Below are 23,262 nucleotides of genomic sequence, written 5' to 3'. Positions count from 1 at the left end.
AAAGCTGCAGAGTTCATGATGGGTCGTGTCAGTGCAAGCTAAATAAAAGGTGGATAGGAAATTCATGCTTCCAGAGTACATTCCAGAAAAAACAGCTATTATTTCCTACTCAGGATGAGGGAACAGCACCGACGGTGCACATCCTCCTTGTCACTGCAGCAATTATGGCTGCTCACTGCTTTTTGGCAGCGTTTCAATTATCCGCAGGAAGACCAGGCATGAATGGCCGGCAATAGGTACCTAATAAATTAAACATTGCAATGAGTAATATTTTGTTGTGCCTGTGCTTTTGTTATCCGTGAAGGAGTTAGCGTTTTTGATTGATGGTTGTGTAGTAAAGATGTGACTGCTACATTGCACTGCGTTCACAAATTTGTTTGCCCATTCTTTTGGCTTTCGGTTAGTTTCCTTATCAAACGGCAGACGGAAATTCGGCTTTCAACTTGTGCACTTTCATCATGTTTGTAATGTATTTTCAGCTGGTGTTCAGTTTCAATTTGGAGAAGTTGTCTAACCATTGTCTGTGTCTAAATGTAGCAATCCCTCAACGTTGAAGCAACATTATGCGTCACTTGGGTCTAATTTGATTATCACCCCCCCCCCCCTCGGATCTTCACTGCTGACACGACCAAGCATGGTGCATGAATGACGCTTTATTCAAGAAGGCGAGCAGTTATATAGGCAAGCGGTTAGATAAAAGAAACGGGCGCGGCTTCTCTCCGGCTAGGCGCGTGTGCATGACTTGCACTACGTCACATCTCCCCTCTCTCTTTTTTTTTCGTCGAAACAAGCAGAGTTTCAGAACTCAGGCGCCGGGTATCTTCGTGGTGGTTGGCGCTTCTGTTCACTCCTGCGGAGTTGTGTAGATTCGGATGTCCCTGTAGTGCCTGGGGCTCCCACAGCTGGCAGCTGCGCGGGAGTCTCGTGGACTGGAGACGAGGGAGGAGGAGCCGGATTGAGGTGTTCTCTTGTGCGCTGAAACTGTTGACCCTCTTCCGTTTTGACGATGTAGGCACGAGGAGTCTCAGCCCGCTGTACGACCGTGACAGGGGACCATGATCTTCAGGGCACGTTGTACATAGTTGCGGTCGAGCCAGTGCGAAGCTCTGGAAGAGGCCGTGCACCTCTGTTGTAGAAGCAGCGTTGCTTGCTCCTGATGTCTTCTAGCCTTCGTCGCACGGTCTTGGGTGGCACTGTTTGTGGCTGTAGGTGGCTGGTTGGTACAGGAAGCAGCGTTCTTCTCTGTCGGGCCATGAGCTTCTGCACAGGGGAATTCAGAGAATAGTCCCGAGGTGAATTTCGACACTCAAGCAATGCGGCACAAAACTGAGTGCTGCCGAAACGGAACCGCCTTAAAAGCTTCTTAGCTTCCTGTACTGCGCTTTCTGCCATTCCATTCGAGCGGGGATAGTACGAACTAGACCGGACGTGTTGCAGGCCAATCTTATCGGCGTAATCCTTGAACTGTTGGCTACTGAAGGGTGGTCCGTTGTCTGTGCAAAGTCGCCTTGGGAAGCCATGTGTTGCGAAGATGTCATTGCATGCTGCAATAACCTTGTTGGCTGACGGCGCCTGCACAAGCCTGATTTCAAAAAAGAAAGAGTAGAAGTCAACAACAACTAAGTACTCGGCACCGTTGTGATGACAAATATCAGCTCCTACTGACTCCCAGGGCAGAGTTGGTATCTCGTGACTTAACAGCGGTAGTCGCGCATATCTTGATTTGTACTTTTGGCATGTTTGACAGCGTTGAGCGACTTCCTCAATATCGCTGTTTATACTTGGCCAAAAGACAACGGTTCGGGCGCGTGCCTTCATTTTTTCTGCTCCTGTGTGAGCAGCATGAAGAGAAGCCAGTACCTCACTGCGCAGTCTGGCAGGAATGATAAGGGGATTGCTCCGGAACACAAGGCCGGATTCAGTATGCAGCTCGTCGCGGAAGCTCCAGTAGCTGCGTAGCCCTGGAGTGACGTCAGCCTTGTCAATGGGCCACGCTGTGCTTGCATACTGGCGAAGTTTCACCATGCTTGAGTCACGGTCCGTCTCCCGCAGAACTTGGTCCAGGCGCCTGTCTGAAGCTTGAATACAAGCGATAATGTTAACGTGGAAATGCGCGCAGTGTTTCACGAGCTGTGCTTTATTAGGGAAACGTGATAACGCGTCAGCGATGAACAGTTGTTCTCCCGGAGTATACTTGACAATTATATGGTATTTTTGTAGGTTTAGACGCATACGCTGCAGGCGGAGAGGGCACTGGCATAATGGCTTCTTGAAAATCATTTCGAGCGGCTTGTGATCAGATTCCACAATGACTTCTGGCTGCCTGAAAACGTAGTCCTTGAATTTTTCACAGCCGTGGACGATTGCTAGCATCTCTTTATCTGCGCGTACCTCTGCTGCGCTTCTGTCAGTGAGCGAGATGAGTAAGCTAAGGGGTGTCCATCCTGCATTATCACAGCGCCAATTCCGGTTTGGCTGGCGTCTACAGATAGGGTGATTGGTTTGCCCTTCTGGTAATATGCCAATATGGGAGCCGTTGCTAGTGCTTCGTGCAGTGCTTCAAAGCTTTTTTGAAGTCTGTCTTCCCAAACCAATGCGGCATTCTTTTTCAAAAGTTCTCGGAGCGATGCTGTGAGCGTTGACATATTAGGAATGAAGCGGAAAACGAAGTTCACCATACCCAAGAATGTCTGTAGCTCTTTCCGGTTGCAAGGGGCCTGCACGTGGAAAATATCTTCCAGTCTCCCTGGATCCAGGCTCAACCCGTCGCACGTCAACACGTGGCCTAGGTACTTGACGGATTCCTGCAAGAAGTTACACTTTTTTTTTGTTCAATTTCAAGTTGTGCTCCGGACATCTTGTCAGCACATTGACAAGATTTGCGTCATGCTCTTCTTTAGTGCGACCCCAGATTAGAATGTCGTCCATTACGACTGCTGTGCCAGTGAGACCTTCTAGTACTTTGTGCATGGCGCGCTGAAATATTTGGCGCGCTCAAACTAGCATGGCGAATAAGCTGAGCATCTCTAATGAGATTAACCCCATCTAGCCTAGCCGGACAGAAGCCGACCCCACTTCTGACACCATGTGGACACGACGAAGCATGGAGCATGAATGATGCTTTATTCAAGAAGGCGAGCGGTTATATATGCAAGCGGTTAGATAACAGAAATGGGGGCGGCTTCTGTTCGGCTAGGCGCGTGTGCATGACTTGCACTACGTCACATTCACCTTTGCATATGGGCCTAATCTCATTAGAGATGCTCAGCTTATTCTCCATCGTGGTGGAGCAGCGCAAAGGACGGGACACAAGAATCAAAAAAAGACGTACACAGGCGCTGACTATCAACTGAATTTTTATTGCGAAATACAGAGAATATATAGCGATCATGAGGCGGTGGAACATAGATAAAAGGTTGCTCGGTCACCGGAATCCAGAAGACAGTCACGTCATTAGATAAAGTATGTTGGTGAATTTGGTGGCGGTGAAAGACGATAAAGAGAAGCGGAGGGTGTATAGGGCCAAGGCGCGAAATAACGGATGATCGGTAATGAAAGATGAGGTCGCCCAAAAGGGGCTAAAAGCTATAGACAATCAATAACAGAAATGATGGCATTAAAAACATAAAAATCGTTAAGAACATTTAAAAAAACACTTTAGAAACATTAATACCTGGTAGGCTGGGAGGTATGAAGGGCCGGCAATCAACAAACACATTAAGGCCTTTTAATTTTTAATTTTTATTCGCCATGCTACTTTGTGGACATTGTTGAACAAGAGTAAACCACACAGATCAGAAATGGGACGTCATGTGGCGCCTAGTCCAGGGGCCAACAGTTACGGCGAGTAATACGTTTCAGATAATGCATAATACGGCCAGCACCTTCACGAATGTGTTACGGATGACCCCTCCATTTTAGATGCAACAGAGCAAGCGTTTGTTCTGTCATGGAGAGTTTGTACGCAACATTCAAGGAATATTTTTGCAGTGCAGAAACGGCAAGCCGGCGAGTACGCTTCGGGGTGAAGGAGGGCCAGACGTGCGCGGATGAGAAAGGTGTGGGCCTGAAGGTGGCGCTACAAGCGTCATTGGTGCTAGGAAAGAGATTTGTGTGGAGGGGGCAATGCTGGACGAGAGAGGCGGTAATATTCCTACGCGCCTAACGCGCCGCGCGGCCTCCGCGCAGAGTCTAAACCGACGACCAAGAGACGGTGGGCTCTCGAGACGCACTTCCTCTGATCTGTGTCCTGGAACCTGGCTCTACAGCTAAAAGAAGGCTCCCGATCTTAGGGTCTTCCCGACGCCTACCTTCACGGCTCCCCTGGTCATGACACTGGTGGAGGTGCGACCGATGTTCCCTACTCCTGCGAACGACTCGACGCGCCCGCCTCTTGTGACCACCCCTGTCCATCCTGCCAGTCGGAGGATCCGACGCCTGTCCCCCGAGGCCCTGCCTTTCTTGGCGCGCCTTCGACTACCATTCCACTCATGGCGAGGCCAATGCCCACCCTGTCTACCAGTGTGCCTGCAGCCGGCCCCACCTATCTCACCCTTTAGACCCCACGAACGCCTGAGCCCTTTCACGGTGACCTGTTCGAAGATGCCGAGGTCTGGTTGGCTCACTACGGCCGGGTGCTACCTTTAACTGCTGGGACGACGCTACTAAGCTAGTAATGTGTAATTCAACCTTGAATACTCTGCACGCACGTTGTTCGAGAACCGCGAGGCTACCTTCTCTACGTGGCCGGACTTTCGACGGCAGCTTGTGACGTCAGCTCTTGACAGCGACCGCCGGGAGAGCGCAGAGTGTACCCTGTCCTCACCAATTCAGCTTCCCAATCAGTGTGTTGCAATGTAGGTTGAGGACGTGACGTGTCTTTGCCATCGCGCCAATCCGGCGATGCCTAAAGAAAAAGGTGCGGCACCTGATGAGCGGCGTAGAAGACCAGCTCTTTTCCGGCCTGGTGTGAAACCAGCCCAACACCGTCGCGGAGTTTCTGGCCGAGGCCTTGCACAAGTAGAACTTTCTGCGGCAGAGAACCAATCAGTACGCCCGGCAACTGCGTCCGGCGTCGACGCTGTCAACGTTGAACCGGTTCGAGCATGATTCCAGGACGAATAGGGACTCCCTTCGCGAACTCATCTATTCCATGCTCCGTGATAAGCTGTAGCACCTTCAAGCAACCTTTGCCCCTCGCGTCGATTCCGTCACCAGCGTCATCCGCGAAGTCCGGCAGGCGCTCAGGGCACAAGACGCTGCAGTTTTGCCGGCGCCGCAACCGACCCGATAGGATCCCGCGCCGCACCCAACTCCTGTCCAGCCAGTCACGTACCCGGACGTCGTGCGCCGCGCGTCCCCATCTCCTAGGCCTTCGCCTTACACCCCTCCAGTGATCGCGGCGCACTTTGCTCAACCAGCTCTTTACTGGGAGGATCAGCGCCAGGCACCGCGGAAGGCTGACCTCTGGCGCACTCCGGATCAGCGACCGCTCTGCTACCACTGTGGTGAGGCCGGCCATCTCTACCGGCGGTGTCCCTATCGCGAAATGGGACTACGCGGATTTGCTATCGACAGCCCCCGTCCACGACCAGGAGAACGCCCTCAGGACAGCGCCGAGTATGTCTTCCGCCAGCGTAGGGCCCCGTCTCCTCCGCGACGCGAGTCGCGATCGCCTTCTCCACGCCGGTCTCCGCCCTCTGGGTCCCGTTTCGCCTCAGGACAACGTGGTTCCTCGAGCCCTCATCGGGAAAATTAGCTCCGGCGGCCTTTGGAGGCGAGGCCGCTGAACGCCGATCCGCCGCAAAGCTTCTACCGCCGCTCCAACCGAATCGCCTCGACGTCGCACGCCGCATCACCGAACAGTTTTCCCCAACGCGCCTTTCGAATCGCCACGATGCCGCAACCCCAATCGCCGACCAGCTTCCGCGGTCGCACCAACCCAATCGCCCCGACGTGAAACGCCGCATCGTCGAAGAGTTTCCCCCGACCCGCTTGCTGAATCGCCCCGACGACGCAACTCCAGTCGCCGACCAGCTTCCGCCGCCGCACCAACTGAGTCATCCACAAGAGCCGTCGACGGGTGGCGCTGATGGCAGGGCCTCCTTGGATATCCCTGTTTTCGTCGACACGAAGGAGGTCAGCGCGTTTTTCGATATGGGCGCAGATTACTCTATCCTTAGCGGACGGCTCGCGACAGCCCTGCAAAAAGTGACGACACCCTCGGAACGTCCCGACATACGTACGGCCGGTGGACATGTTGCGGCACCGCTCGGTATGTGTGCGGCCCGGGTTACGGTTCGAGGCTGCACATTCGTCGCCACTTTTCTTGTCCTGCGCGAATGTTCTCGCGTTGTCATCCTTGGCATCGACTTTCTTCGCGAGCACGGTGCTATCATACACCTCCCGAATCGCTTCGCGACGTTTTCTACCGCAATGGCCACAGAAGAACCTGCGCACCAGAGTTCTCTGTCCGCTCTGCGAGTCGCCGACGATAACGTTGCGGTGCCACTGCGTGCCAGCATTCTCGTTAGAGAGACCTGTGACGAACCACATCGGGGACTCCGGGTTGTCGAGCCTAATGTTTCCCTCGTACTCACTGAGGGGGTTGCGGTGGCACGAGGCCTTGGATGCCTTCATAACGGTTGAACAGAGGTCGTTGTTACCAACTTCTGCAATGAGCATCGACAACTGTTCCGTGGCACAGCAATCTCTTGCATCGACCATGTTCAGGAAGTGGCCGAATACTTTGCTTGCGAGGAGGGCACACCTGGAGCTGGCGCCGAAATGGTCAACCACGTCGACAAAAATCCATGCCTTCCACCCGCTGAAAAGAGGCAACTACAGGACCTCTTGCGGTAGTTTGGTGCGCGTTTCAGGTCGTCGTCTAAAGTGCGACATATGTCGATAGTTAAACACCGCATTATGGCGCATGAAGGAGCCCGACCCATCCATCAGCAGCCCTATCACGTGTCCCCTCGGGAGCGAGGTACTATCCTAACACAGGTCAAAGAGATGCTCACAGACGGCATCATCCAACCGTCAAGCAGTTCGTGGTCGTCTCCTGAGGTCCTCGTGAAGAAGAAACTTGGAACACTACGATTCTCCTTCGACTACAGGAAACTTAATAGTGTTACCAAGAAAGACGTGTATCCGCTGCCGCGTACTGACGACTCCCTCGACCGACCTCGTCAAGCCAAGTACTTTTCTTCGGTCGACCTCAGGAGTGGTTATTGGCAGATAGAAGTTGATGAGATGGACCGTGAGAAATCCGCCTTCATCAAACCGGACGGGCTGTACGAATTTCGCGTCCTCCCATTCGGGTTCTGCTGTGCTCCTGCCACATTCCAGTGAATGCTGCACACCGTCCTAACAGGTCTGAAGTGGCAGACCTGTCTTGTTTATTTTGACATTGTCATCATTTTTTCTGCAACGTTCACGGAACATCTGCACCGCCTCAGGATTGTCCTCGAAGCCGTTAGATCCGCCAACCTCTCCCTCAAACCAGAAAAATGCCACTTTGGGTTCACCGTATTGAAGTTTCTCGGGCACGTAATTAGTGCTGACGAAATCCAAGCTGACCCAAAGAAGCTTGCTCCGTTGCTGCCTTTCAGGTCCCCGCCCACAAAAAACAGTTAGACGTTTTCTGGGCCAGTGCTCGTGCTATCGTCGCTGCATTAGAAACTTCGCCCATCTCGCCAGCCCTCTGAGGCTCCTAACCCGTGATGACGCGTCATTTTGCTGCGGCAACGAACAGCAGACTGCCTTCGACGAGTTACGACGCCGACTCCAATCGCCGATCATCCTGGCACATTTCCATCAAGATGCCGACACGGAGGTACACACGGATGCGAGCAATGTTGGTCTTGGCGCCGTTCTAGTTCGGCGGCAAAACGGCCTCCACAAAGTAATTTCCAACGCCAGCCGCGCACTGTCGCGCGCTGGGCTGAACTACTCCACCACTGAAAAAGAATGGCGGTAGTCTGGACAGCCGCTAAGTTCCGCCCATACTTGTATGGCAGACCGTTTTGCATCTTCACCGACAACCACTCGCTGTGCTGGCTGAAAAATTTTATAGGACCGTTGCGGCCGCCTACCATGTTGGGCATTACGCCTGCAGGAATTCGAATTCACCGTCACCTATAAGTCAGGCCGAAAACACACAGACGCTGATAGCTTGTCGCGCGCTCCCATCGAATCTCCTCCACAAGACACCACCGACGATGATAGCGTCCTTGGAGCGGTCAGCACGACTGATCTCGTTTCCAGACAGTGTGCCGACGCCGAGCTGCGTCTGCTCATCGAACATCTCGAAGGTGGGCGCCCTAATATACCACGATACCTAGCTCGTGGACTATCATCGTTCTGCCTGCGGAGAGGGGTTCTTTATAAAAAGAACTCTACTTCCAGTCCGACAACTTACCTGCTGGTCCTACCGTCTGTACAGGATGAGGTCCTCCTTGCCTGCCATGACGAACCGACTTCCGGCCACCTTGGTGTTACACGCACCTTATCCCGACTCCGGCAGAACTATTACTGGCCCAACCTAACTTCAAGTGTCAAGCGTTATGTCCAGAAAGGCCGGCAATGCCAGCGGCGGACAAAATTCGCTCTCAAGCCTCCCGGACTGGTTCAGTGCATCGAGCCGCCACAAATACCATTCTACACAGTCGGCATGAACCTTCTGGGGCCGTTTCCTCTCCCGTCGACCAGCCACAAGTAGATCGTAGTCGCCACAGACTACCTGACCCGCTACACTGAAATGAATGCCCTTGCGCGAGCTATTGCCGCCAAAGTTGCCCACTTCTCTATGCACGACATCGTGCTCAGACACAGCGCCCCATCGGTCATCATTACTGATCGAGGCAAGGCGTTTATAGCCCGGCTCCTAAGTGATATGTTAACGTTTAGCCATACTGCTCACCGACCAACAACAGCGTATCATCCCCAAATTAATGGTCTAACGAAACGGTTCAGTGAAACATTGGCGGACATGATCTCGATGTACGTCGGCGTTGAACACAAAACCTGGGATGAGGTCTTGCCGTACGTAAGCTTCGTATATAATACCGCGACGGAGGAAACCACCCAGTGTACTACATTCTGTCTCGTCTATGGCAGGGAGGTCCGCATGATGTTAAACGCCGTTTTCCAGTATGGCGACGCGGAGCCCCCCTCTGAAGCAGGCCACTTCGTGGAACAAGCAGGGCGGGCCCGTCAGCTCGCCCGCTTGCACATCAAGCACCAGCAATCCGCCGATGCGCGACACTATAACATTCGGCACAGGGACGTGCACTACGAGCCGGGTGACCCGGTGTAGGTATGGACACCCGTCCGCAGCAGGGGGTTGTGCGAAAAGTTGATAAATAGGTATTTTGGCCAGTAGTGAGCCCTGCGTCGCCTGAACAGCGTCAGTTGGCGGCATATTATGGCCATGTACTGACCACACTCTGTCACGCAGGTCTATTGCATCGTTTGCCTTCGGTGTCCCCTCAAGATCAAGTTTGTCCTGATAGTGATCGCAGCGAGCATCCCTTCGCCCGCTCTGGCGCATCAAGAAGTGTCAGCGTAATCGAGGGGGCCGTTCCCAAACGTGGCTTGGTTGGCTTCCGCTAGGGGCGCTACATCGATCATCTCGGCCTTCAAAAAGCCTCGGAATCCGGACAGTCGTTGCAGTTGGCGGCATATTATGGCCATGTACTGACCACACGCAGGTGAGCGTTGAGAACCGTTGTGCATTTTTTTTTCTATATTTCTGCCGCCAGCTGCAAACTTTGTAGTGTTTTATCATGTCAGAGGGAAAGTGTGCTCATTGCTTAATGCCCTTTGTTGCTGATTGTAGGTATCTGATATGTTGTAGTTGTTCTGGCCATTATCATTTGGGTCAGGACTGCACTGGAGTTGCAGATACTACTTACTCTTCTATGGGAGCAAAACGTGATAAATGGCGGTGCAAGCAGTGCCGCGTTGGTACTTCTTAGGCTGATTCCGCCAGCTCATCTGAGCAATTGGCTGCTATCAACGAAAGGCTTGAGGTATTGCTGTCGATCAAAGAACGTGTAGACTCTATTTCCATGTTAGACCTAAAACTGGATGAACTTCTTTCATTGAAACCTGAAGTAGAATTTCTGAAATCTGTGGTGAATGAACTTCAGTCATCCCTTGATAGTCTTTCTAAAAACTATGACTCGCTTCTGGCTCGTTCTCTGGCTCGAGATGAGACCATTGCTGAGCTGACCACTCAGGTGGAGTCCCTAGAAACATGTGTCACATCTCAGGCCTCAACTATCATGAAACTACAGTCCGACTTAAATGAATCTGAACAATACAGCAGGTTGTCCAACCCAGAGATACATCGCCTTCCCACAAACCCGGATGAGAACCTGATGTAAGTCCTGAAGGATTTGAGTGTTGAGCTTGCAATTGATTCCTTCTCACAGGATCAGGTGGTGGCTGTGCATAGGCTTGCCCCTCGTAGAAACGGTCCTGCTCCCGTTCTAGTAAGATTTTCAGCCGTCATCATTCGAGATAAGTGGTTGCTTGCTCGGTCAAAACTCCGATCCTTGGACCAAAGCAATGAACACTCCAAGTTGTTCTTCGCCGAGAATCTTTCAAAAAGCAACAGAGAACTTTTTTGGGCTACACGTACTGCTGCCAAGGAAAAGGCCTACGATTTTGTGTGGGTTAAGAACGGTCACATTTACTTGCGTAAGAGGGAAGGGGGTCCATCCATTCGTGTCAGGCATTTGTCGGACTTATCGGTGTTGACGTAGGCTATCTTAATCGCCTCCTTTCTTCTCATGTCTTCTGGTTTGCTTTCATTTCGTGATTTTTCGGCTCTTCGTGACGCATTCCTTGCTACTACTGAAAGTTGTTTTACTGTTCTTCATGTGAACATTCGAAGTCTTCGGAAGCACTGGGACGAATTTTGCTTTATAGTCAGTGTATTGAATGATTCCATTGATGTTTTCGTTTTGACCGAGATTATCATTTCGCATAACCATTCGCAACAATTTTCAATTTTGGGATTCTCTAGCTTTTTCTACACTCGTGACTCTGGGCTAGGAAGCGGTATAGCGATTTTTGTCAAGGATAGTTGGGTTTCGACAACAACTTCTATCTCTTTCACTACTGCGGAATCATTAGCTGTCTGTATTCATAAGGGACATTTTGACATAACTGTGATTGCTTTTTATCGTCCACCGAAGCAAAATATTGCCTATTTCATCGATGAGCTGAGTAAAACTAACTTTTCACAGGGTCGTATTTGCATGATTGGTGACATCAATATTGACCTTCTGAAAACTAAAAAGCAATTGGTTGTCGATTATTTAAACACTCTTGCCGATGCCGGCATTGATGCCACAATCAACCTTCCCACACGTGTTTAAATGTTTGGTAGTAAATTAGTATCGTCTTGCCTTGACCACGTGAACGTTAGTCTTGTACACAATGAATCCTGTTCATTTATCGTTGAACAAAAATTGGCGGACCATTTTTTCGTTGGCTGTCGTGTCTTTCCACAAGCTGGGATAAGGGCTATGAGGCAAGATAAATTGGACACAATCGAAGTCATTGACCGACTTCGACTTGACTCCGCAATTCAAAAATATGACTGGGATCTGTTCCTAACTTGCGCATCCGAAAACGCGCTTTATGATTCATTTGTTGAAACCTTCACGCTGTTGTTGGAGTCGTGTAAAAAAACTATATCCATAAATCAAAGAAAGTCTGGTCTTCCGTGGCTTAACAACTTCGTTTTATCGGCTATTGCAGAAAGGGAAATGGCTTGGGCCTGTTGTAGGCGCTCGCCGAAGAACACTCAATTGAGGGCACTGTACAGGGCTGCCCGAAACATGGCTAATGCTGTACTCCGATCAAAAAGACGTCAGTATTTCCAAGCAAGGTTTGTGGCGTTGAAAGGGAAGCCAGATAAGTCCTGGGATGTTGTTAATCGCTTACATGGCTGTGCACCTAGGAATGTAGCTGATTCCATTTCCCGTAACTTTGGGGCATTATCTCTGACACTTGCTGATGAATTCAATTCTTTTTTTCTGCTCCCGGTCTGACTGCGCATTCAAAAGTTCCCAGTCAACCATCTCGTAGCATGCAATCTGTGCTTGAATCAGCATTTCTGCCACCTTGCACTGAAGTTGATCTACTTTGCAGTCTTTCTAGCTTGAGCAGGCGAAAGTCTCCAGGGTGGGACGGTATCTCAGTCGATACACTGTTCAGAAATTTTGAACGAGTAAAGCATGTTCTGCTCGCGATTATCAATGGTATAATCGCCACCCAAATAGTACCTGAGGGCTTGAAGAGGGTGGTGGTTATCCCTATCTATAAGAATGGAGTAAAAAATAAAGTTGAAAATTATCGTGGTATTTCGATCCTACCATGCATTGCGCTTGTTTTAGAAAAACACATTTCGACGGTGATGTTAAGTTTTCTCGAAGCTTATGACGTGTGCGCTGGCAATCAGTTCGGGTTTATTAAGGGTCGTGGTACGCTGAACGCACTTGATGAACTATGTGATCTACTAAACAGCTGCACTGAAGAAAATGAATTTGCCTGTGCTTTATTTTTCGATGTGTCCAAGGCGTTTGACACGGTTAATCATGTTGTGTTGTCAGACAAACTCCACAATTATGGGTTCAGGGGTCCTTTTCGGTCACTTCTTGTTCACTATCTTTCCAATCGTTCACAGCTCGTTGCATTAGGTAAATTTAGCAGTGGCCTGCTGCAGATTAAATCCGGCGTCCCTCAAGGATCTATACTTGCACCTATTTTATTTAATTTATATGTCAATGACTTGAGCTCTGTCTGCAAACTGTGCCGTGTTTTTCAATATGCTGATGATACACTCTTATTTGCTAGACAGTGACTTTATGACAGCATTATCTCTAATCCAACACGACAGCGAGCTACTTATGGAATGGTTCTGCAATAACTTAATTAATGTTAACAATAAAAAAACTCAATTAGTATTTTTTCAAAATTATTTAAAGAGAATTCCTAATGATTTCTCTTCGTTTGCACAAACCAAATTGTGCCCCGTGCAAATGCCCTTCAATCATACCTGTGTCAACGGTGAAATATTTAGGTGTATTCTTTGATTCTGACATGTCTTGGAATACTCATTTGTCGTTCGTTTGTTCTCAGCTTCGCAAAATTGCATGTTTGCTGCACTCTATAAAGTCCCTTTGCCCTATGTATGTACGCAAGCAAATTGTATACGCCTTAGCCTACAGTGTATTACGTTATGGTATTTGCTGCTTTTATTTCTGCTCCGCCTTTTGGCGAAAGAAGGTTAATAGCACACTGAAATCCATCCTCAAATCAGTTTTATATGGTAAGGCACGAAATGAAGGTAGTAGTGTTTTTGATCTGTTACACATGCCTGACTTCTCTCACCTTTTTTCCGAATCAGTAGTGTTTAAGCATATCTGGACAAGCGATTTTTGTACACAATATATTCCGGTAAAAGATCTAAGAACTCGTGATCGTTTTCTCGTCCCTAGAGTCCGAACTCGATACGGCTAACGTCTGCGAAAACGTTATGTTCCTTCTGTGCTCAACCGGTTACCTAAAGAAATGTTTTCTGCTAACTCCAAAAAAATAGTGAAAGCTTTTCTTCAGAAACTTCGTTGTTAGTTCCAGCATTCTGTTATGATTCTTTGATTTTACGTGTTCTTTATTTTTCCGTGTGTTACATTTTTTACTCCGCTCTTTGAATTTATTTTACTTTTCTTATCCCCCACTTTTTCTTTCTGTTTTTTGGCACTTTGTGTGTTCGGTGCATGAGTTGTGTGCCGTCTGCTGCCGGGCGCTGCCACTCAAGCCTTCTAAGGCTTTGGCAGGCCCGCATTTGTATTGGAATGAATGAATAAAAATATTATTATTATTATTATTATTAACTACGAAGTTGTGCCCCATGAAGCTATGATAGTCGGCCTTCAGGGTCAACGGCCTGAAATCGTGCATGTAGTGCGCTTAAAGCAGTACCGCTTGACGGAGCGCTGTGTTCACGCTCTGTTTAGTACCGTTATCACCTTACCCCATGTCCAAACTTGAATCTCCCCACATCTGAACAGTCCGCATTGTGACAACTGTGCCTCGATAGAAACTGTGGAACATATCTTGCGTGAGTGCCCTGCGTATGCTAACGAGCGTGCGTACTATGAGCATTGCATGCAGAAGCTCTGCCCAGTGCCCCTAACAATGGACAAAGTTTTAGGTCCCTTAGCCTGCCTGAGGCAACAGAGACCTGCAATGAACTTTCTATTTACAAATTTAAAAGACATTGGACATCGCGATAAGCTTTAAATTCACTTGCACGTTACCTTCATGCAGTGAACTTCGTCAGCCTATTTGTCGGACTAAGCACTCCATCATTCCATAGGTTACATCAATACTCGCTATTGCATCCTTAGTACCCATTTCGTGGCCGCATTTTATCTTGTTTTTTTTTTACCTCTCCCACACTGCTCCCCTTCTGCCTTTATCTCCCAAATTCCCCTCCCTACGCAGAGTAGCATGCCAGCGATTTTTAAACGCCGGCTAAATTCTCTGTATTTCATTAAAGAGTCTCTCTCTCTCAACTAGCGCGAAATGTAGTGTTCACGTCACCCCTATTTTTTTGCACCTGCCTCTCTCCCTGTAAATATCCCACTCTACATCAAAACGATTTTTCGTTTCGCGAGGGGAAATAATACCAGGCGCCTAAGGTGCAAGGCGGCCTCCGCGCTGAGTCGAAAACGACAACAAAGTGGCGGTGGGCTGTCGAGGCGTGCTTCCTCTCTTCTGTGTCTTGCAACCTGGCTCTACAATTAAAAAAAGGCTTTGGTTCTTCCCGACGCCTACCTTCACGGCTCCTCTGGTCGTGACAATATAAAGTAATATCGTGGTACGCGAGGAGCGCGTAGCGCGGATTCATTCCCGGCGGGGGTAAGGCGGGGGGGGGGGGGGGGGCGGCCTCGCTCGGTCGGTCAAGTCGCGAGCTATATAATCAGCCGCTTCGTTGCCAGGATGGGCCGCGTGCGCGGGCATCCAGGTAATTTGGATGCCGCAAAAGGGGATGGTGTCTGAAGGTTGGATATCTATGGTCAGGGGTGCCACCCGTGCAATTGCGTAGTTGTAAACCGCAGACATGGAGCCACTGCAAATGCAAACGGCGGAGGTCTGCGTAATGTCAAGGGCAATAGCTGCCTCTTCGGCGTCTACAGAGGTCGAATAGTAGACTGAGACACTAAGAATGGTTTGGAGGGAGTTTTCAGTGACTTCAAGGGTGTGGGCTGGGTAGCGGTTGTACGAGGCTGCATACACATAAGCCGCGCCAGTTATCCGTCAGTACTCACGCCAGACCGCGGAGGCTCGCGCTGCTCTGCGGGAGAGGTGGGGTTCAGGATGCAAATTTTTAGGGAGAGGATGAATGCTTTGGAGGGAGGACATGTGGGAAGAGATGAGCAGTGAGGTGGGAAGGGGGATAAGAGGGGAGAGCTTAACCAGGACGGGTGCGTGAGAGACGGAGGACCTGCGCCGTATGTTGGGCCTCTGTTAACACTCTAAGGGAGTTGTGGACGCCGATAGACATTAGCCGAGCTGTCGAGGTATGTATGGGAAGAAATAGGGCCGACTTATACGCCTGGCGAATGAGGCTGTTCACTTTATCTTCCTCGGTGTCAGAAAGGAAGACATAAGCAAGTGAATAGATGAAGAGGCCTAGAGTGAAGGCCAGAACCAAGCTTCCGAGGTCGTGTTCGCGCATGCTGTTACGGCGGTTGGCAATGCGGCCTAGGAGGCGGATGATCGGGTGTACAGAGTTTTCTGAGTCTAATGATGAGGGTGGTGTGCTTGCCATTAGACTGAAGAAATACTGCTAGGATGCGGAGGGTAGAGACAAGAGGAATTAGTGTGCCGTCCAGGTGAACGGTTAGAGGAGCAGGCGACGTGGGAGCCATCCACCGAGGTAGACGGAGCAGAAGCTCCGATTTGGAGGAGTAGCAGCTCATCCCGATAGCCCGGGCGTGAGTCACCACCGCGTCCACGCCTGCCTGGAGAGTGGCGATGATGTCATCGCCGCAGAAAGCGTGAGATGGAGCGAGAATAGTGCGCAGAGGACGTGCCAGTGGGAAGAGGGTTTTGTTCAAAAGAAGCAGGGACAAGACAGAACCTTGGTGGGTGCACTTGTTGCCAAGGGAGAAAGAAGGAAAACAAGGTGGGCCGTAGGAGGTTTCGACTGTGCAGTGGGCGAGCAAGGCGGTGATTTAAACATGAACATGGGGTCCGACATGGAGGGAGGAGAGAGCGTATAATATGGCAGTGTGATTTACGTTGTGGGACCTTTTGTTCCGGCGCCAGGAGAGGTCAAGTGCGTTTGTGGTGGGAGGGGTGCAGGACATCATCGGAAAGCTAGAGGATGACATCCTGGGTGGACAATTGGGGAAGTAAGCCGAAGATGGAGTCGGGCTACATGTCTTGGCCATCATGATTAGTCTGCAGGCGGGCCACGACGTGCTCGAACAGCTTGCCGAAACAAGACGTGAGAGAGATGGGGCAGATATGTTCTAGGGCAATAGGTTTGCCGGGTTTGGGCATGAGAGAGACACGTGCATGGGTCCACGAGGAGGGAGAGTGCCAGTCTGCCAATGTGTATTGATAGGGTAAGTAAGAGCTTCGAGGATGGTTGTATCTCGGTTTCAGAGGACTTTTATTTATTTATTTGTTTCAGTACCCTCAAGGCCCGAGGGCATTACAGAGGGGAGTGGGGTACAATAGACAAAATGACAAAAGAATAGCAGTCACAAGTAACACTGAATGTGAACAAAAATATGGCTCGCGCACATCAGTAGGTTACAGCAAATACAAACATACAAATTAACAGTCATTTAATACGAAATACGAGCAAATAATAAAAGTAAGCATACCACGCAAACAAAAAAAAACACGAGGAAGTTGTTGAAAATGGCAGGAAAACACTGGTGCACACATTCTGTCATGCCCTTAAACAGCAGAATTTGTGAAGGGGAAAAAAGACCAGGTCTGTTTGAACTACCACATAAGCTGAAAAGAATAAACGGCAGGGCGCAAGAATTACATGTACTATGTTAACATCAAGTTAGTTAAAGCCGATTTAAACACAGAATGGTCACTTATTTCGACGACCGATCGGGGAAGGTGATTCCATTGTGCCGATGTGCTGGGGATGAATGAGTTGTAAAAGTGGTTTGTTTGGTATGAAAGAATACCAACTTTATGACGACGATCGATCCGAGCTGAAACGTAGCAAGGTGGCGTTATAAATTTTCTCTTATGGATGGGGTTATCATAGTAAATCTTATGGAATAGACAAAGGCGGGATATATTTTTACGTTGCGACAGTAGTGGGAGTGATAAGGTTGATTTCATGGCTCTGACGCTAGAGTTACGGTGATAATTCGAGAGAATGAAACGGGCCGCACGGTTCTGTATAGATTCGAGTTGGTATATTAGTGTCTCTTGATAGAGGTCCCAGATAGATGCAGCATATTCTAGGTTACTACGAACCAACGACTTGTAGAGAAGCAGTTTTACGGAGCTAGAAGAAAGATTAATGTTACGGCGTATGTAGCCCAGCATGTGGTTAGCGTTATTGCTTACATGGTCTATGTGTACTTTCCAAGAAAGATTATAGGAAATGAAGACACCTAAATATTTAAAAAAAGCACAGACTCAAGGCTGCAATTATTAAGATGATATGAAGGCAATGTGGTGTTACGACGAGGAACCCGCATGTACTCCCGATCAAAACGCACGACAGAATTTACTGTCGCGTATCTGTCGCGCGACAAACTTTTGTGTCGCGCGACAAGCTCTCTTGTAGTGCATTGTGTCGTGCGACAGGAGCTCGTGTCGTGGGTTCTTTCGCGCGACAAAGGTGTTTGTAGTGGGTTCTGCCGCACGACAGTCATCATTCCTGTATTTTGTAGTGCGCAGAAGGTGCCTGTCGCAGGATTTGTCGCGCGACAGGTTTCTGTCGCAGGTGCTGTCGTGCGACAGAGAGAGTCGTGCCGCGCGACAGGGCCTGCGTGCCTGGACAGAGTTGCCTGTCGCGGGTTTAGTCGCGCGACACTACAGCCTGTCGAGGTATCTGTCTTGCGACAGATACCTGTCGTGGGACTGTCTTGCGACAGATACCTGTCGCGGGTTCTGTCTTGGGACAAATATCTGTCGAGGCAAGTGTCGTGTTTCAGATTGCAGTCGATGGTAATTGTGGTTTTCTACAGAAATCTCGAAATTCTGTAGCGCCATCGTGTGATAGGGATAGGCAGACATTCACCAATTTCGTGTTAAATCGCTTCCACTTTGGCGAGCCACGAAGACGATGCGAGTTGCTTTGATCGATTGGCGACGATCATCGAGGGAATTAAATGAAGTGTTAATTCACAAACGCGACTCGAGTTTGCAACTCGCTTCCCTAGACCTAGCTACCGGCCGCACGAAAATTGGCGGGGAGGAGAGGTGCCGCTCGCAATCAATCTTCCCTTCAGTTCGCACATGACAGTGTGAGCGAAAGAAGACCATGCTCAAGAGAAAGCATATGCACCAGCGAGAATGCTAGCGGCGCCTGTTAATGAGGCAGTGCTTGCGGTAGTGGCATGCTGCGAGCCACGCGAGCGTCTTCATTCCAGTCGGCGCGAGCGTGACGAATGGCGCTACCGAAGGTCAGTGTCCTCGTGGCTGCTGTGACCTGTGCGTCTCGCAGTGTAACATACTGTACCCACTACCACTTCACTTCACTTCACTTCACTTTATTTTCCTTAAAGACCCTTTTCCAGGGTGTTACATAAGGGGTGGGGTTTACAAAATGCAGGAATCAACAGTGCTTGAAAATGGCAGCAATATTATGAATATGGCAGCAATATTATGGGGAAGGCCGTTCCAGTCAGCTGCTGCACGAGAAAAAAATGAGTTGGCAGAAACAGTGGTACGGCCACGTGGACGCAAAACTTGAAGAGAATGACCGATGCGATGGGACCTGCGTTGTGGAAGTGCGCAAATGTATGGTTCTTGTTTTAGTGGTGAATAAAAGAACTTGTGAAACAGGACAAGACTGGCTATGCGACGGCGACTAGAAAGATTAGCTAGACCTGACTGAGATTTGAGGGATGATATGCTCACGTCGTACGAGTATGAGGAGTGAATGAATCTGATAGCCCTGTTTTGAACAGCTTCGATAGCGTGTGTTAAATATTCTTGATGAGGGCTCCAGATGTGTGACGCGTATTCAAGTTTAGTTCTAACGAATGAGATGTACGCTTGTAGTCTTACGTGTTGTGTGGCTTCCCGTAGGTGACGTTTTAAGAAACCTAGTGTTTTATTAGCAGATGATATCAGGTTAGTCACGTGCAAACGCCAAGATAAATCATTGGAAATGGTGACTCCTAAGTATTTATATGACTGGACGAGGTCAACTGGGGAATTGCAGACTGTGTATTTGAAAACAAGAGGATTTCGACGGCGGTGAAAGGACATGCACTTGCATTTGTTAGAGTTGAGCATCATCATCCACTGGGAGCACCAGTCTTGCACATGGCGCAGGTCTGCCTGAAGGGATTCTTGGTCAGAATGGTTAGTCACTGAGCGATAAATGACGCAATCATCGGCGAACAAGTGGATGTGACAAGAGACATGCTGGGGTAAATGATTAATGTATATTAGGAATAACAAAGGACCGAGAACAGAACCCTGTGGGACGCCAGAGGTTACTGGAAGCGGGTTAGAAAGTTGGTTATTAATGACGACGGACTGAGAGCGATGCGTGAGGAAAGCTTTAATCCATGCAATTATGTTCGGATGTCGGTTCAACTGGGAGAGTTTAAGAAGCAAGCGTTGATGAGGTACTTTGTCGAATGCCTTAGCGAAATCTAGGAAAATGGAGTCAGTTTGTAGGTTGGTATCAAGGTTGGCGTGAATATCATGTAGAAAAATGGCTAGTTGAGTTTCGCAGGAGAACCCCTTGCGAAATCCATGCTGTGATGGATGGAAGAAATTATTTGAATCCAAAAATTGCATGATTTGAGAGTAAATGACATGTTCCATGATTTTGCACGGTACACTTGTTAATGAAATGGGGCGATAATTAAGAGGTGAATCAGTACTACCTGATTTGTGGACGGGAACGACCTTCCCCACTTCCCAGTCGTCTGGAATGGTACCTTCGGAGAGTGATTGCGAGAACAATGAACAAAAAATGCTGCAACAGACTGATTTAGTGTTTTTCAGGACCTTTGAATTGATTTCATCTATGCCGGAGGCCGAGGAATTGTTAATTTTGTCGATTATGCACGAAATTCCATTACTGTTGAAGGTTATCGCGTCCATGCCTGTGGTGATTATAAGAGGCAATCTAAAACACGGTGCTTCGGATTCGTTAGTAAAAACGGAAGAAAACGCAGTGTTAAACGCGTTTGCACATTCGATATCGGTCATCCTTTCACCAGAATTGTTAGTGAGGGTTGGAAGACGTGCTTCCTTCGGGTTTATCAATTTCCAGAACTTCTTGGGGTTATCGGTTATCATTTTTGGCAGATCAACTTCGTAAAATGAACGCTTCGCACTTCTAATCGCCGCCAAGTACGTGTGTTCGGTTTCGTAGTATTTATCCCAAGCCTGCTGGCTTGCTTGACGCTTAGCTGTACGAAATGCGCGTTTTTTCTTATTTTCAAGCTTTTTAAGAGCTTTTGTAAACCAGGGTTTTTGATTATTTTTCCGAAAACTTCGTGTCGAAATATATTTATTGATCAATTCAGAAAACTTATGTTTCAATAGCACCCAGTTGTCGTTTACACTTCTACTATGAAGATCCGTTTGAAACGTCGATAGAAAGTTAGTTAGTTCGGTGTTAATTGCGTCATAGTTTCCTTTATTGTAGAGGCTAATAGTTTTCTGAGTAGTTTGTCTTATTACAGGTGAGAAGTTATAACTGGTATGGATTACTTTATGATCGCTGATTTCCCTGAGATACGTAATGAATTCTAGGCTGTCTGGATTGGTGGTCAGTATAAGGTCGAGTGTGTTAGCCGTTTCCCCTGCGACACGTGTTGGTTCGGAGATTAGTTGGGTTAAATTAAAATTAAGGCAAACGTCTATAAATTCTTTTGACTCTTCTTGACTGGCTATAGGCTGAGACTGGTTATGCCAGTCGATATTGGGGTAGTTGAAATCCCCAAACAGGAGGATGTGTGCTTTAGGGTGCTTGGAAACCATGTTATTTAAAATATTGTGAAGTTTGCGAGGAAAGTCAGGACTGCTGCGAGGTGGTCTATAACACACACCAATTAATATTGTCAATGGGGATGCCCGGCACATGATCCATAGAATTTCTAAGTCTGAAGTGACTTTAATGCTAGAACAAGATAACTGCTCATGGACTGCAATCAGAACTCCTCCCCCCCGAGCATCTTTGCGATCAGCGCGAAAAAGACGAAAATGAGGCAGGTCGAACAATATCTCGGAATCTGTGAGGTCGTTATTCAACCATGTTTCAGTTAGAACGAGCAGATTGCTGCCTGATGATGTTACACGATTTGACACGACATCACGTTTCGGCAGGAAGCTGCGAATGTTAGTAAAGATTACCGATAATGGAAAGTTGGCACGAGGAGTAGCCCGGGAAGATCGCGATGACCGGGAAGGATTAGTTGATTGTTACGATATCTCTTGTACGGACTGAGATGATTCATAAAAATATAGCGTTTTGGGCCAATATGCATCGTTTTGAACCTCAGGGAAAAAGACGCAGACTTTGCCTTGGCAAAAGCCACAAGGTGTTTTCGGCAATTTTGGACAGGACGTGAAAAGTCCTCACCGACGCTATAACCGGTATCCTCTAATTTCGGACCTTTTGAAAGAACTGATTCCTTAGTTTTGAAGGATATAAATTTAACGATGACCGGGCGTTGCCGGTCTTCAGAGTGGCGTCCGAGGCGATGGGCACGTTCTATATCATTTGCACTTAGCTGGGTGTCGAGGTGTTCGGAGCAGTGACGAATTATTAGGTCCTCGGACTGCGAGTATGTTTCAGAAGGGTTAGTGTCAGGCAAACCATAGAAGATTAGGTTGTTGCGTCGGGAGCGATTTTCCGCGTCGTCAAGGCGATCCTCTAGTACACCAACTAGGCGAGCAGTCTCGGTTGCTGTGGTCTGCATTGCCTCTAGATCTGAACGGAGTGTGGGTAGATTTTCACAGTGGGTTTCTAGAGCACTGAGGCGTACGGTCAAATTAGACATTTTCTGGTCCATTGAGAGCAATTGACCCTTAAGCCCCTGCACTTCATTCACTAACTCTGCCTGGCTAGAAGACACCTTCTTTAGTTCGCTAAGGATAGTGTCGAGCTTATCGGGACCAGGGTTGCTCTCAATGTCACCGCACAGCAGCAGAAGAGACCGAACAACATTAAAGCACTCGACACTGATAACAAGGCAACACTGGGGGCTCGGGAGCTGTACCAAAAAGTAATTGCTAGTTTTCTTTGAAAATAAACTCAGATGGTTACCAACCTGCATGGCGAAGACGGGTGGATTAGACTGTGTTGTGGCGCAGCCACCGAGCCCACAGAGTGCTGGCGTCGGTTGTTGCTCTTTTATAAACTGTCCGTAGAATGTCGCTGACGATAGGGCTTTCCAGTCGTGTCCGAGGGTCCAGTTTGCTTGAGTCAGTAGCACAGGTGCGGGGGCGTCAGTAGGTGCAGCGCAGAATGTTCCACCATTTGCACTGCGCATGGGTGCACTTTCGTTTGCTGTCATCCAGGAACCGCAGAAGGCTGCAGGGAGCATGACGCAGATGATCATCGGCGAGAAAACCTGCATGGCGAAGACGGGTGGATTAGACCGTGTTGTGGCACAGCCACCGAGCCCACCGGAGTCCACATGCGGAGAAAAGGCTAAGGTCACAAATACGCGTCGCTTAACGACACGTAATAGAGTAACCTGATGGCGAAAAAGCTGGAAGATTACTCGCAGTAATTGTCCTGCTATCACAAAGGCAGCATGTATGTTACGCACGCATGACCTGTTGCCTGTATAAATGATCAAGGCGACTCCCATATCAAGTTTCCACGTTTCAGTTTTTAGCCGCGCATGCTGCAAGATCATCATAAAATATGAAAAAAATATATATGTTTTTACGACTTCGCTTATTGCTTCCACTGAAAACTTCATGACTGTGACACAACCATCTCGCTAAATATAGAGAACAGCGTACGAAGCCTAAGGCCCAGTACAGCCT

The 23,262-nt window shown here is 48.8% G+C and overlaps 1 pseudogene; it reads right to left on the bottom strand.

The window, feature by feature from the left end:
* Window positions 1–21,684: 21,684 nt before the first annotated feature.
* LOC149338194 (uncharacterized) lies at window positions 21,685–22,844 on the bottom strand (annotated as a pseudogene).
* Window positions 22,845–23,262: the final 418 nt, after the last annotated feature.

This window comes from Amblyomma mixtum, chromosome 6 (genome assembly GCF_055824585.1).
Source record: "Amblyomma mixtum isolate Tamu chromosome 6, ASM5582458v1, whole genome shotgun sequence".
NCBI lineage: Eukaryota > Metazoa > Arthropoda > Arachnida > Ixodida > Ixodidae > Amblyomma > Amblyomma mixtum.
Note: the sequence above shows the minus strand (reverse complement) of the source record. Positions and strands in the feature narration are given on the sequence as shown.